This window comes from Hyperoodon ampullatus (genome assembly GCF_949752795.1).
Source record: "Hyperoodon ampullatus genome assembly, chromosome: 4".
In the NCBI taxonomy this organism is placed as follows: Eukaryota; Metazoa; Chordata; class Mammalia; order Artiodactyla; family Ziphiidae; genus Hyperoodon; species Hyperoodon ampullatus.
This window is the reverse complement of record NC_136917.1, coordinates 38,859,445-38,874,276: the sequence shown is the minus strand read 5'-3', so window position 1 is coordinate 38,874,276 and position 14,832 is coordinate 38,859,445. Positions and strand designations below refer to the sequence as shown.

The following is a 14,832-nucleotide window of genomic DNA, read 5'->3' as shown; positions in this document are numbered from 1 at the left end:
CAGGATACAAGCCCAGTCTACTTCAGATCCCGGCTGGCTTTTAAACTGAGGATTTGAGAACTGGAGCTTGAGATCAGAACCTTGAACCGAACATCACCTTCTTGAGGCCCCCAGCTCATGTGGATGAACTCCTCAGGAATTAGGTTGCATCCTAGGGCCCATGCTGTTTGTTGTTGATTTGTAAACCCAGACTCTCCCTTTCAAGCTCCTTCCTTCCTCCCTTGCTCAAAGGCCCTTTGCTGAGTGTCCTGATTTTTGCAGAATAAAAGCAAGGGATGCAGACATCCCCCATCATCCATCCCCTAGCCAGGTCAGATCCTTACACCTGGATTCCAGCAAGGAAATGAGGGGTCCTGGACAGTTGGGAAGCTGTGGGCTAGGAGGCTGGGAAGCCATTTGTCTTTGGACATAAACTCAGACTTTTGGGGACAGTTTGTGCATTCATTTATTTCAACATACTGCATAGTAAGTGTCTGCTGGCACTGGGCCAGGAGCACAACACCAGGCAAATTCCTGCCCTCAGGAGGATGGGGGGGCATATGTTGGACAAATAATTCCATGGGTAAAATTATTTGCGACCTGTGACAAGAGAGGCCTTGGTGCTGTGCAAGCATAATGAGGGTGGAGGGTGGCTCAAGGAAAGCTACTCTGATGCTGAAGTTGGAGTAAAAGTTGAGTGGTGACAAGGGAGAAAAGAGCATTCCAGGCAGCAGGAACAGCATCTGCAAATGTCCTGAGGTGGGAGAGAGTGTGGTATGCTTGTGGAACTCACAAGGGGCCAGGGTGGCTGGATCTGGGGAGTGGGGTCAGAGTGGAGGAATGGTGGGCAGGGCCCAACAGCACAAGAACTGTGGACCGCATCACAGTTCAGGCTTTATGCAGAGGGTAATAGGGAGCTATAGAGTGTGTGTGAGCAGGGGCAGGAGAGGTTATGGTCAGATCTGGGCTGTCAGGGAGGTGGCTTGGAAAGGGTGTACAGGGGGCTGGAAACTCAGGGAAGTGAGAGTCTGAGTTTGGGGGGCAGGAGGGGTGACTGTCTAGCTGTGAGGGCTGAGGGGAGGAAGGAGGTAAGGGTGATTGCCAAGTCTTTGGCTGGAGGAGTAGTGCCTGATATGGTGCTATAGAAAGTGGGCCAATGACAATGACTACAATAATCATATTAATTCATCAAATATTTTTTGAGCATCTGCTCTGAGCCCAGCAGTGTTTGAATCCTTGCGTCACTGACATTCTAGAGGGGGGAAACAGATGACAAATGATAAATAAGCAAATAAATAAGTTCACACAGCCTTGGAGGTCATTGAAAGGATTTTGAGTTTTATTGTGACAGAAATGGGGAGCCATGGAGGGTTCTGAGCAATGGAGGGACAAGATTTGTCTTACAGTCTTGGGTTGCTACATTGAATAGAGACTGTGGCAAGGATGCGATGAGGGAGATCAGATTGGTGGGGGGGTGATGTGAGATGATGGTGGCTCTACCCAAGCTGGGAGCTGTAGAGGTGCAAAGGGGTGGTTGGATTATGATGAGAAATGATTGTTTCATGAAGATAGTGCTGGCAGGTCTGCAGATGGGTGGAAAGTGGGTTATGGGAGGGTGGGAGGACCCCATGTTTGGGTCTGAGCACCTGGAAAGATGGAAGCACTATCAGTTGAGATGGAGAATCCCAAATGGAGTAAGTGGTCGTTTGTTTTTTTTTTTTTTTTGGTGGGTGGGGGGAGTGAGGTGGGGGTGAGATCAGCCTGTTAGTTTGAGCCAGGAGGAGTTGGAGATGTCAGGCTGGCAGTTGGATAGATGGGTCCTGAACTTGGGAGAGAGTTCAGGGCTCGTGATGTACATCTGGGGAGGCTCAGTGTTTACATGTTGTTTTAAAAGCCTCAAGACTGAGTGAGATCATCTGGGGTGTGTGTGTGTGTGTGTGTTTGTGTGTGTACAAAGGAGGGGTTTAAGGACCAAGCCCCAGGGGTCTCCAGAGTTAATAATGAGATATGATTCGATTGAATGCTTCCTGTGTGCCCTTCCTAGATATTCTCATTTAATTCTCAAGGGAACTCTTATCATGAAATGGGTACTGTCACTATCTCATTTAACGGAGGGGGAAACTGAGTTCCCCAGAGTGAAATGACTCACCTAAGGTCCTACAGCGATATCCTTGGGACCTCAGAGGGGGCCCTGAGTTCTTTTCTACCCCATCTCTCGGGCTCCTGGTCCTGGCTGGGTCCCTAGCCCCTCTTTGCCCAGAAGAGGGTGTCCGCAGGGATGGGGTAGGGTTGGGGGGGGCGTGGAGGAGATAAGGCAAACCTAGGATGCCGATCCTGGGGCGCCCCCTGGTGGCGCTTGGTGGGATCGTCGGCCGGAATCCCCTGTCCGAAGCTGCTCGCGGACTGAGTGGGAAACATGCTGTCCCTGGCCTTACAGGAGTCACCCGGCTCTTGCCGATGTGCCTCTTCCACATTTTCGTCCGGACTCAGGGTCTCCAAGCGCTCATCATTCCCTAAACATTGTACCGGCCTCTCCCCAACCCCCTTTCCCTTGCAACTCCGTCAGACACCAGCAAAAATAACTTTGCCTTAGGAGGCGATACATGTGGGTTCAAACCCCGGCTCTGCACCTTATTAGCCGTGGGCTCGGCACGTGACTGCTTCTCTCTGCACCCCCGTCCTCCCCTGTCATGTGGATTTTACAGGATCATCATGCTTGTAATGCAGATTGACTTTCCGCTAAACGCTGTGATGGTGAATGAAAGAGACAGGGAGGAGGGGAGGAGGGTCCGGGAACAACAGGCTCTAAGGCGTCTGGTCTGCACTAGTTCGGCGTGGGTGTGTGAGCGTGTGCGCACGCTCAGTCTTGTGTGACTTGGTATGTTGGGGTGCATTTGGGTGAATATGGGAGCATGCGTGTTTGTGCAAGTATGTGAGTGTGTGTATGTGTGTAAGAGTCAAAATGTGTGTGATTGTGTGAGTATATGTGTGCTGTGTGTGAGATTGTGTGTGCATGCATCGGTGTGTGCATGTGTGTGTGGCTGTGTGTGGATGGGTGTGTTGGGAAGAGAGGAGAGGAGAATCTCACTCACCAAAGGACTGTCACTGTCCACATCAGGCTGTGTTCATCGCAGGAGCTGCTGTCCAAACCTCCCTCCCTCCTGCTTGCAGCAGGCAGGACATTCTGGAGAAATAATGCCCTTGGAAGCAGCCCTGATGGAGGACTGGTGGGTGCATGTTCTCTGCTGTCTCCCAGAGGGACTGAGCCCCAGGTGCCCACAGTGGGAACTTCCTTGATAAAACACCCTTTACCTGCTGCCTTCCCTCTTCTGTCTCATTTCCCCACTATCTTACTGGCATTTCCTGGAATCACCTCCCAAGGAAACAATTTACAGTTAATTTCTTTTCTCAGGGACACCTCCAAATAAAGTATTATCACTCGAATCTTTGCATCAGAGTTTACTTCCAGGGAACCCAAACTAAGACACATACATGGGTTCACTTCTCTAATTCCTATAGGCCTAGTCTTATGCCCTTTTTACCAAGAAGGAAATGAGGCTCAGAGAGGGCTAGTTGCTTGCCCAAGATCACACAGCTGGAGAGTGGGCAAAGGTGGGCTTTGACTGGGCTTTCTGACCCCAAACTCAGTGCTTTCTCCCCTCCTGGGAGCCTTCTCCTTGCTAAGGGCTGTGGGAATGAACGGGGTGGGGCTTGTAAACAGCCAGTAAGGTCCCTGATGTGTGCACCAGAGGGACCCAAAGCTCATGCCTGGTGCCCATGTCCTCATTCTGTCATAAAATAAGAGAAATAATGGCAAACACAAGGTTTGGTGCTGACCGTGTGTCAGGGAATGTTGTTGTAAGCACTTTATTATTTATCTCCTCTCTCTCTCCCTCTCCAAATATTACCTGGGAAAAATTTCCACTCGGCTTCTGCTCCCCAACCCCCAGCCCAGCAGTTTGGTGTGATTTCTCTTTAGTTTTACAAAATTGTGTATATGAGCATTTTCAATGTATGTACAAACATTATGCACACGTAACTATTTTTTGAGGACTACAAATATATTGGGAAATATATCTGTTTGTGAACTTTTATTGTATAATGAACTCCCAGAAAGTTTAGTAGCTTAAAATGACAAACTTTAGTTTGCTTACAAACTTATAATTTGGATAGGGCTCCACTGGAGCAGCTGAAGATCCACTTCCAAGATGGCAATTTGGTAATGGCTAATGGCTGGGGTCCTCAGTTCCTCTCAGCGTAGGGCCTCTCCAGTGGGGTGGCTTGGGTTTCCTCTTAACATGGCAGCTGGGTCCAAGAGGGTGTATTCCAAGAGGACTTGAAGGAAGCTGCAAGGCTTCTTATGATCTAGACTCCCAAGTCCCCAAAGTCACTGAAGACAGCTCAGGTTCAAGGAGAGGGGAATTAGGCTTTACCTCTGTATCAGTCTGGCTTCTTCAGAGAAACAGAATGAACAGCATCTATCTATCATCTATCTATCTATCTAATCTATTTACATCTATCATCTATCTATTCTCTGTTTATACATATATATTTATCTTAAGATTTCTATATGATATAAATCTTATCTGTAAATTTATGTCTTAAGATTTATATATTTATCTTAAGATATATAATACAGATATTTATTTTAAGGATTGGCTCATGCAATTCTGGGAGGGCTGTCAAGTCTGAAAACTGTAGGATGGCTTGAAACTCAGGCAGGAGTTCATGCTGCAGTCTTGAGGCAGAATTTCTTCTCTGGGAGACCTCAATTTTTGCTCATAAGGCCTTCAAACTGATTGCATAAGGCCAATTTATGTTTAAGTAAAGGAGTATAATTTATTCCTTTACTTAAAATCAACTGACTGTAGATGTTAACTATATCTACAAAACACCTTCTCAGTAACACCTAGGTTAAGTGTTTAACTAAATAACTGGGTACTATAGTCTAGCCTAGTTGACACACAAAAAAATAATCATCACAATCTCTTAAGGAGAGGGGCAGCAGTTTGCTGCTACCTTTAATCTACCACTTGGGGAGGAGAAGGGGACAAATGGTCTTTTTTTTTTTTTTTTTTGCGGTACGCTGGCCTCTCACTGTTGTGGCCTCTCCCGTTGCGGAGCACAGGCTCCGGACGCGCAGGCTCAGCGGTCATGGCTCACGGGCCCAGCTGCTCCGCAGCACATGGGATCTTCCCGGACCGGGGCACGAACCCGTGTCCCCTGCATCAGCAGGCGGACTCTCAACCACTGCGCCACCAGGGAAGCCCTAAATGGTCTTTTTTATAACAGTATACTTCCCAAGGGTCCGTCCTCCAAGCCTCCCTTCTGTGGCTTGGGGTGGTCCTTGGTGGTCAGGCTAGTTTTTGTGAACAATCATCACCCAATAAACAGAGGGGGGCAGAGGAGGATGATGAGGAGGAGGAGGAAGGGGAGGACAGAGACTATTAATGACTACATTGCCTAATAATACACCCTACTGGTTTTTCCTAGCTGTGTGTGTCCTCTGTACTTTTCCTAAGTTTTCCTCCAGGCTTTCTGGCTCCCAAACCAGTTTGTTTGATCTTCTGCCACCTGGGCCAGGAATCTGGCAACTCTGCCAGCTGTTCCTGCCTTCAATGTGGCCTCAGGGACCTGTCTGTTCTTGATCTCAAACCTGCTTTGGGACTGAGAGTTGGGTCAGATTTCATCAGCCACTATGGGTCTCTAGTATGGCTGGTTCCTGCTGCCCCCACCAGCTCTGACTACCTCAGCACATTTGAGGACAGAAGTAAGAATGAACATGTTTAAGAACAAACATGCGTGCCCCACCCTGTGCTGGGTCTTTACAGTCCTGACATGGCTTCAGGGGGAGGTCCTTATTGATGACCCACGTTTCCATGTCATTCAGGTTTCTGCTCAAAGGTAACCTCCTCAGGGAGGGCCTCCCAGATTGTCCCATCCGGAGCAGCCCCCTTGGTCACTTTCTAGCATGTCTCACTCTGTTAATTTCCTTCATTATTACCACCATCTGACTTGGTCTTATTTCCTTTTGGCTTCCCTCATCAGACATGAGCACAACAATCTAGAGACCTTGTCTATCTTGTTTATCCCATGTCCTGAGTTCTAGCAGTGTGCCTGGTACAGAGTAGGTGGTCAAGTACAGTTTTGTTGTTGAGGAGTGAACTACCTGGGAGGTATAAATCCACCTCTCCATTTACAGAGGAGGACATGAGGCTTAGAGAGGGCAATTGACCTGCCCAAGGTCACATAGCTAGTGAGTGGCAGCACTTGGATTTGAACTCAGTTCTGCTGAATCCAGAACTTGTTCCTTCCCAACAGCCGAGGAAGGAAAGGTGAAACTCCAGCCATCAGGCAGCCTGCATGCTTGTTCCAGAAAGGCTCCAGGCTGATTCCTGGGAGGTGGTCTTTATGGTGACACCCAATGAGAACTGCTCAACTGTTTTGTGTGCCAGCTATGTGCCCCTCACTGTGCCAGATCCTTATTTCTTCTTTTTTTTTCTTTCTTTTTTTTTTTTTTTTTTGCGGTATGTGGGCCTTTCACTGTTGTGGCTTCTCCCGTTGCGGAGCACAGGCTCCGGACGCGCAGGCTCAATGGCCATGGCTCACGGGCCCAGCCGCTCTGCGGCATGTGGGATCTTCCCGGACCAGGGCACGAACCCGTGTCCCCTGCATCGGCAGGCAGACTCTCAACCACTGCGCCACCAGGGAAGCCCCCTTATTTCTTTTTAAAATTGTGTTTTAGTGATAGAAGTTATAGCAGCTCAGTGTGGGTGAAAAATGTATTAGAGACTCCAATTTTACTTCCTCCAATTCCACTGTGTTGTGTGGATTCTACTGGATTTTTTTCAATGCATATACAAACATGTGCACACATACACGTTTACAAGTTTTGTTTATAATTGAACCTTTACTCACATACCATTTTGAAATGTACTTTCCCCTACTGTCTCTGCCTGTGTCTGGTAAGACGCTTGCAACTCTCTGTGAGGTTATTTATTTATTTATTTATTTATTCTTTTGGCCACGCTGCATGTCATGCAGGATCTTAGTTCCCCAACCAGGGATTGAACCTGTGCCCCCTGCAGTGGGAGTATGGACTCTTAATCACTGGACCGCCAGGGAAGCCCCGATGTGAGGTTTTATCAGCCCATTTTATGGACGTGAAGAGTGAGATTCAGGGGGTGGTGGGCTGTGCCCAAGTCTGGTGACTCACAGTGACTGCCCCCGCCAGTCTGGCACAGCTTTGCCCACTGCCTGGCTATGGATGGGGGTAGAACGACTCCTGGCGAAGGGGCAGGGGGTGAGTGGCTCCCCTCCTTCCAACACTGGCTGGGGAACATTCCATAAGCCAGGCTTGTGTGATTTGGCATCTGAGATGTTCCTTGTTTGATGAGAAACCATTGGGGACAGTCCAGCCTCCTCAGGCACAGAACAGAGTGTCGCCACTTGAGGCTTCCCTCTCCCCATGCTGTCTCCCTTTACCCTTCTACCATCTGATCCAGAAAACTGGGAGACCCGGGTGATGGATCCTGCCCTCCGGTGGCCCCAGAGGCATGCTGGGTTTTGAGTTCTTGGCCATGATGAAGGAATCTTCAACACCTGCTTCTGGATTGAATGTTGGACCAAATTTTGTCACCTTAGCTGTTTCTCCCAAGGACTCAGCAACTGCAGACACAGTGTGGGTGTTGAAAGAACAAGGACAGGCTTGCTTGTGCCTACTTCTGGGCACTTCACCCTGTGACCATGGGGCGCTTTCAACCACACAGTCCACTCCCCCTCTTCAGTTGGGTGCCTCTCGAAGGTCACCTCCTCCTGGAAGCCCTCATGTCTCTATCACTGTCTGGTACATTCTTGATCATTTATCTGATCATCGCCCTTCTCCCCCTTAGAGGAGCCCTTTGACAGAAGAGACGATGTCTGCTGTGCTTACTGCTGCATCCTAGCATCTAGAATTGTGCCTGGAACATAGTAGATGCTCAATAAACACATAGCCACACAGACCTGGCAAATACAGATTTTTCTCCTCATTTTACAAATGAAAGAACTGAGGGAACAGACAGGGTAAGTTTTCCTAAGATACCTTGCAGAGCCTGACTCAGGTCTCTTAAAGCAGTGACTCTCAAACTTTAACAAGCACAAGAATCTCTGGGATCTGGTTAAAACATAAATTCTGATTCGGTAGGTATAATCCTGCAGCAGTGATCTGTCACTTTGTAATGAACAGCCCCCAAAACTTAGTGACTTAAAACAGTGACTATTTTCTCTCATGATTCTGCATGTCGACTGAGCTCAGATGGATGGTTCTTTTGTACCATGTGATGTCACCCAGGGCCGTGGTCATCTGGAGGCTCAGCTGTGCTGGACCATCCAGATGGCTCCCTCATGTGGTGGCAATTGACACTAACTGTTGGCTGAGAGCTCAGCTGGGGCTGTTGATCAGAGCTTTTCCATGGGGCTTGGGCTTCCTTACCGCATGGCGACTGGGTTCCAAGGGGAAGTGTTTGAAGAGCAAATGTAAATTTAAGCTACCAGTCCTCCTCGAGGCCCATAACTAGCATGGCACCACCTGACCACACAATGTTAGTTAAGCAGTAACAGGCCAGTCGAGATTCAAGGAGAAGAGAAATAAACTCCTTCTCTTATTGGGGACAACGGCAGAAAATTGCAGCCATCACCTTTGTGGGTTAGAGCCCGAAGTTCTGCATGTCCTAGATGCTGCTGGTAAAGCCAATGGTGCTGGTCTGAGGACCACATTTTGAGTGGCCAATTCTTAGCGTTCATGGCTATAAAGGTCCCTTTCTTCCCTGAACAGTTAATGAGCACCCATTGTATGCCAGGATTCACTTTCACTAGTGCTGTCTTGTTGAATTACTTCTCTGTGTGGCTGGAGGGAGTTATTGCACCTCTCTGGACCTCTGTTTCCTCTTCTTTCCCTCTGCTTCTCCCGACCCCTATCTGGCTAGCCCTGCTGCCTCTCACCTACCTAGCCCTGCCCCTGGCTCTTCTCTGGATGGGCCTGTCTGCAGGTGGATCCAACTCAGCAGAGGAGGGAAAGAATCTAGGGCAGCGCACCCAAACTTGCTGAGGGCTCCAGGATCAGCCACCTGAAGCCAGATTGGGTAGGCCTGGAAGGAATGTGGGGTGGTGGTGGTAGTGGTGGTGGGGAAATTTGGACATTTTCCCCAACATTGTATTTGTTGCAGGAAGACTGTCTGTCCAAATCCTCTCATTCAGCAGCTCCATCCTTCAAACTCACCCTCATCTTGGAGCCTGACCATGAGGAGACCTCATGGGGGCTGAGACCACTTTACAGGGAAATTTGGGAACACGATCTGGATGTGATGTGTTCTCTTTAACGCTGACATCCCATTTCCCAGATGGGAAGGCTGAGCCCGGAGAGGGTCGGCATAGCCCACAGTCACAGTGAGGATGCCCACTCAGGATCTCCCAGCTCTGCCCTCCCCTATATGGACCCGGTTCTCTCTCTTGGCCCCTTGCAGCCTTACCCCTCATGCCTCCAGGTGCTGTCTTCCGATTGGACCCTTTATCCCCTGAATCTGATGCAGGTAATCCCCAGCCAGGCTGGTTTCTCTGTTCCTGCTTCAACAGTCATGTCTCGACCTAGGCCCTGGGCTGCTTGGAGGAAGGACTTGAACACCTTCCAGGCTGTGTGCCCTGGAGGGCAGAGGCTTCACGCCTCTGAACTTCCTAATTCTGTGCTGAGAGATGGTCCGTGACATCTTCCCGGCCCACGCATGGAGAGGAGCCCTGGAGATGTTTGGGGACAAGACTGGGCAAGGCCCTGCTCACCTGGCACCTGAACATTCATGATTTTACTTGTTGCACCCTGGTCTTGGAAAGACAGGGCTGGCTGTAAACTTGGGGGCCCAGGGTCACCTTTGCCCATCCCCCAACAAGCCCATGTGGGAGGTGCTGTGTCCTGAGAGTGCAGTGTCTGCGCCATGTGACCCTGAGCTGGTTCCTCTCTGGCCTGTAGCCTCAGGTTTTAAGTCTTGGGCAGACGCCAGGCGAGGAGGAGGCAGCCAGGTGTGCAGGGATTGGCTGACTCAGCCAAGCCCAGTCTCCCCCAGTTCAGAGGTCGGACCAGGGAAAAAGGCCTCCCAGGAAGAGGGCAGAAGAAGTTGTGATAGACAAGCTGCTCTGACAGAAGGTGCCAGGCTAGTGTTGGCGGGGCTGAGGATTCTGGCCTGGGGCAGGAAGTGTATGCTGCCCTAGACAGGGTGGCTCCTGGGAGAGAGGTGGCCCCAGGGATGATGGTTTCCTCATAACTCGAGCCCCTGACAACCTTCCATTGATTCACCACTGATTCAGTTTGGGCATTTCTTCATTCGTCTCTTCCTTCCTTCTTTCTTCCTTTCTTTCTTTCCTCCTTCTGTTCTTTCTTTCTTTCTCTTCTCTCTTCTCTCCCTCTCCCCCTCCCCCTCCCCTCCCCCCCCCCCGGATTTCTCTGAGTCTCCCTCCCCTCTCTGAGCCCTTCTTGCACCATCCCCAGCACTCCCCATCCCTGCCCCTCACTGCCTTGTTCCCGTCCCTCTATTTGTCTCTGCCTCACAGCTCACCATCATCGCTCCCCGTTCCTTCATCCTCAGGAGCTCACCCTCCACCACGTCTGCCCCATAGGATGCTGCAGCTGAGCCTGTCCTGGCTGGGACTTGGGTCCTTGGCAGCCTCCCCATGGCTACTCCTGAAGCTGGTCGGGACCTCCAGGCTCCTGGCCTGCATCCTGGCCTTGACCTACACCTGCTACAGCAATTCTCGCCGCCTCCAATGTTTCCCGCGCCCCCAAAATGGAATTGATTTTGGGGTCACCTGGGCCTGGTGAGTGTGGATAGCAGGACAGTCTGGGGGATCAGGGTGGATGGATTTCCTGAGGGTTCAGGAATGGGGCTCAGGGACCTGGGGGTCTGGGATTCGGCTGGGGTCTAGGGTGGTAGAGGAGTGAGGGAGACCTCTTGCCTCACTCCCGCACTGGGTCCAATCCTGTCCTCTCTGTTCACTCTATGCCCAATGCTTTTCTTGTTCTTACCTTTCCTCACCCCAAGCCTGTTTTGGGTCATGTTCCCGCCTGTCTTCCCCACATTAGTGCACATCTGAGGGGATCTCTGGTTGGGCTGCAGAGAGCTGGGTTCCCTGGTGGCCTCACAGTCCCCACTGCTCATCTTGAGGCCTCCTCAGGGCTACTGTCTGAGGTCTGTTCCCTGGCTGGCCCATCTCTGTTGGCCTCAGGCCAGTGTCTGCTCCTCTGTGGGCCTCTGCTTCCCCACAAGAATTAACTATGACCTCCACCCCGTCTTCCCCTCAGGGGGGCACAGCTGGGTTGGAGGAGATGTGTGGGCAGTCTCTCCTCCCCTTCCTCAGGCACCTTCCTTTTCCTATCTTGCCTTCCATGCCCAAGACTTATCAGTGAGCCTCACTGCCAAATTTGGATAAAGGTGAACCACTCCCCATTTCAGAAGGAATCACTCTGCCCTAATGGCCAAAATTCCTGGGCGGAGGCTTCTGGCCCACTTTCTTAACCTCATCCCCAGAGGCCCTTCCTCTGTGCTGCATCAGCCTCCTTTTTGCCCCAATCCACAATCACACTTAAGATTTTGTCATCACCCAGAAAGGCGCCACCTCCAAAGCCATTGATCTGAGGGCTACATTCTCTGACCACAACCCCTCTTCCTTCCATCTTTGTTTTTTCCGTCCTCTCCTGTCCTAGACCCTGCCAGGATGTCCAGTCCCCTCTACTCCCCAGTTTAATGGCTTCCTTTCCATCCTACTTCCTTGGATACATCTAGCTTAGTTTCTCATCCCTTGCACATGGGCTGAAGTCTCTTGCCAATTGGGCTTTTCTTCATGGCTCTTTGGAAAAGCTTTGCCTTGTGTGAGCTCAACCCTTCACGTCCTCTGATCTCTTCTCCACGATGATACTAGAGAAGGTCACAAAACAGGTCAGAGGGGTGACATGTACATCCCCATCTGCCTATTTCCAATGGACTTCATTCTGCACAAAACCTCTGGTCTGCTTGAGCTGCTGTCTCCTTGTGCACAGAGATGTTTTTACTCATTGCCTCCATTTCTCTGCTTGCTCTACCTGCTCCAGTCTGGTCCCCACCTCCATCATGCTCCTGCATGATGGCTGCGACTTCTAGGTCTCCAAATCCCATGGGCTCCGTTGGGGCCCATCTCATCCACCTCCCAGCAGCTCTCTGAGCTTGTGGACCACCCTTTCCTCCTGGAACCTCCTTTTCCTCTTGGCTGCTCCTTTGCTCCACCTTTCCATGTGGGGAAAGCCCCAGCATCCTAACCCCTTCTCCTTCTTCTCTCTATCCTGAAGCCATCTCCTTACCCAGGGCTCCAACTCCTAAGTGGACCATCAGTTCCCTCCATAAGTGAATTCCAAGTTCACTTCTCTCCTGAGCCCAAGGTTATGCATCCAGCTCCTTCCTCCTCTCCTCATGTGCGGGGTCTTATAAACACTTCATCCCTTGATCACAATCTGAACTCATGTCTCCCTCCCCAGTCCTGCCCCTGCCCTCAGTCTAGTCCATCCTTCCAGTTGCCTACATCCCATACTTTGTGGCCCCTGAGCCTGCCTGTTTCTCTCACCCATGCATCTGGTCCTAATGTGCTGCCCCCAGAATCTCTCCTCAATGTCACCTCTCTGCATCTTCTGCCACCATGGCCCCATCCACCATCATCTTTCTCCAGGAAGCCTCTCCCAGCCTACTCTCTGGGCTCCTCATTGCCACTGTTGTACCCTCTCATCCACTCTCTCTTTAGCCCTGGAGAGATTTTTCTGAAATTCAGTTTAGATCATGCCACTGTTTGGCTGAAAACTGTTCACTAACCCCCTATTGCTCTGAAGATAAAGACTAAATGTTTTCTGGCTCATCCCAGCTGTCCTCCTCAGCCTTGTGCATGTCATGGTCACTGTGAGCTTCTGCTTTATCTCCTCAATGAACCAAGCCTTTCCCTTCACAGGGCTTTTGCTTGTGTTTCTCTTTTGCCTGGAAGCTCTTTCCTTCCTGCGGTTACCCGGTGGATTCCTCCTTATCCATTTTCGGCTCAAGTATAATTACCTTCTCTAAGCCTCCCTTGACCCTCACTGCCCCCAGGCCCTGACCTATGACTTAGCCCTGCTCATGCTTAAATAGTTAATTGTTCAATTATTTGTTTATTATCCATCTCTCCCACTAGATGGTAGTTCTGGGGACAGACACGATATCTACAGTGGCCCAGCCCAGGGGCTGACATACACAAGGCACTTAACAAATGTTTGATAATGTTGTGGTGGAGGCCTGGGCAAATTGCCATCACTTCCCTTTGTTATCCAAGGCCAAAGTCACGAGTGTCCAACTCCTCTCCTCTCCTCCCCCAGACCAGGTCATCACAGAACGGTATGTCCCAAGCTCATTGTAAAGTTTGCCTGAGATTATGGGTCTTGGGATGTTCTCAGAGAGCCCTGGAGGCAGCGGGAATGTTACAAAGTCACCGCAGCTCTGATTCTCCCTCCAAGGGCTTGACTGTAGAGGCTGGTCTCAATCGCTCTTCTCTCCTACAGTCTCTCTTCCTGTGTGACCTTGGCTGAGTCCCTCTCCCTCTTTGGACTGATCTCATCAAGTGCCTCAGGGTCCTCAGGGAGGAGGGAGCAGGGTACAAAGGTGGAAAAGGGGCTTCCCTGGTGGCGCAGTGGTTGAGAGTCCGCCTGCCGATGCAGGGGACACGGGTTCGTGCCCCGGTCCGGGAAGATCCCACATGCCACGGAGCGGCTGGGCCTGTGAGCCATGGCCGCTGAGCCTGCGCGTCCGGAGCCTGTGCTCCGCAACGGGAGAGGCCACAGCAGTGAGAGGCCCACATACTGCAAAAAAAAAAAAAAAAAAAAAAAAGAAGGTGAAAAAGACTTACGTTCACCTACCTGGAACACCTGGGGGCTTGGATGGGGTGTCCTGAAGGACGGGAAAGGATACCTCACCAGAAACCAACCCTCCCTTTTTCCCCTTTTGGGGGATATGGCCTCAGTTACATTTGTAATTGACATGACTTATGGGAGTGTCCACAGGTTCAGGAGAGATAGATAGATAGCTAGGATGTAGTATTATGAGAAATGGATAGATAGACAGGATGTACTAGATAGATAGATAGATGATAGATAGATAGATAGATAGATAGATAGATAGATAGATAGATAGATAGACGGGATTCACTATGCACAGAGCCTCGCCAACAGAAGGGACTCATAGATGAGAGGGACTGTCTTGATTGATGGGCAGAGTTCACGTGTGTCCCTTGAGGTCTGCCAGGGCTGGAAGGTCCCAGGACTGTAGACCCTTTACCATGTAGAGAACCGAAGGCTATGCGAATGGGCCAGAACATGAAAGGATGTGGGACCAAAACCCAGGAACAAGTCCTGAGGCTACCTGGCTACCCACAAACCTTTTCCATGGGGATCTCCTCCCGTGGCTGCCCCTGGGGCTGGGACCACTCCCAAGATGAGAAAACTCTATTTTCTCAAGCTAAAGTCATCCTCCCTATGGGCAGAGAGCGTGTCTTCTCCCTGTGCCCTGGGATACACCACTGGGACTTGAAGAGGCTCCAGGACCCTCCCTCAGAGTGAAGGAGCAAGAGCAAGCGGCGATTCCGTCCATCTGTGCAGAATCCCACACACGGTCCACTGCAGAGGGTCTTTCTGGAGAGTGATGGCCCTTGCCTTGCTTGCAGGTCCCCCCAATGGAGCAGGGCTCGAGGGACTTAACTCAGCTGGTGGCCACCTGCCCCCAGGGACTTATGATCTGACTGGGCCCCATCATCTTCCTTATCGTTCTCTGCCACGCTGACATTGCC

General features: G+C 50.7%; 1 pseudogene across 1 annotated transcript in view; it reads left to right on the top strand.

The window, feature by feature from the left end:
- Positions 1–10,624: 10,624 nt before the first annotated feature.
- The window catches only part of LOC307052346 (cytochrome P450 4F3-like), a 74,298-nt pseudogene continuing 70,090 nt past the window's right edge, over positions 10,625–14,832 (top strand). The window contains exon 1 of the transcript in view: positions 10,625–10,821. The product of the transcript in view is annotated as a cytochrome P450 4F3-like (transcript). The remainder of the gene's footprint in view (positions 10,822–14,832) is intronic.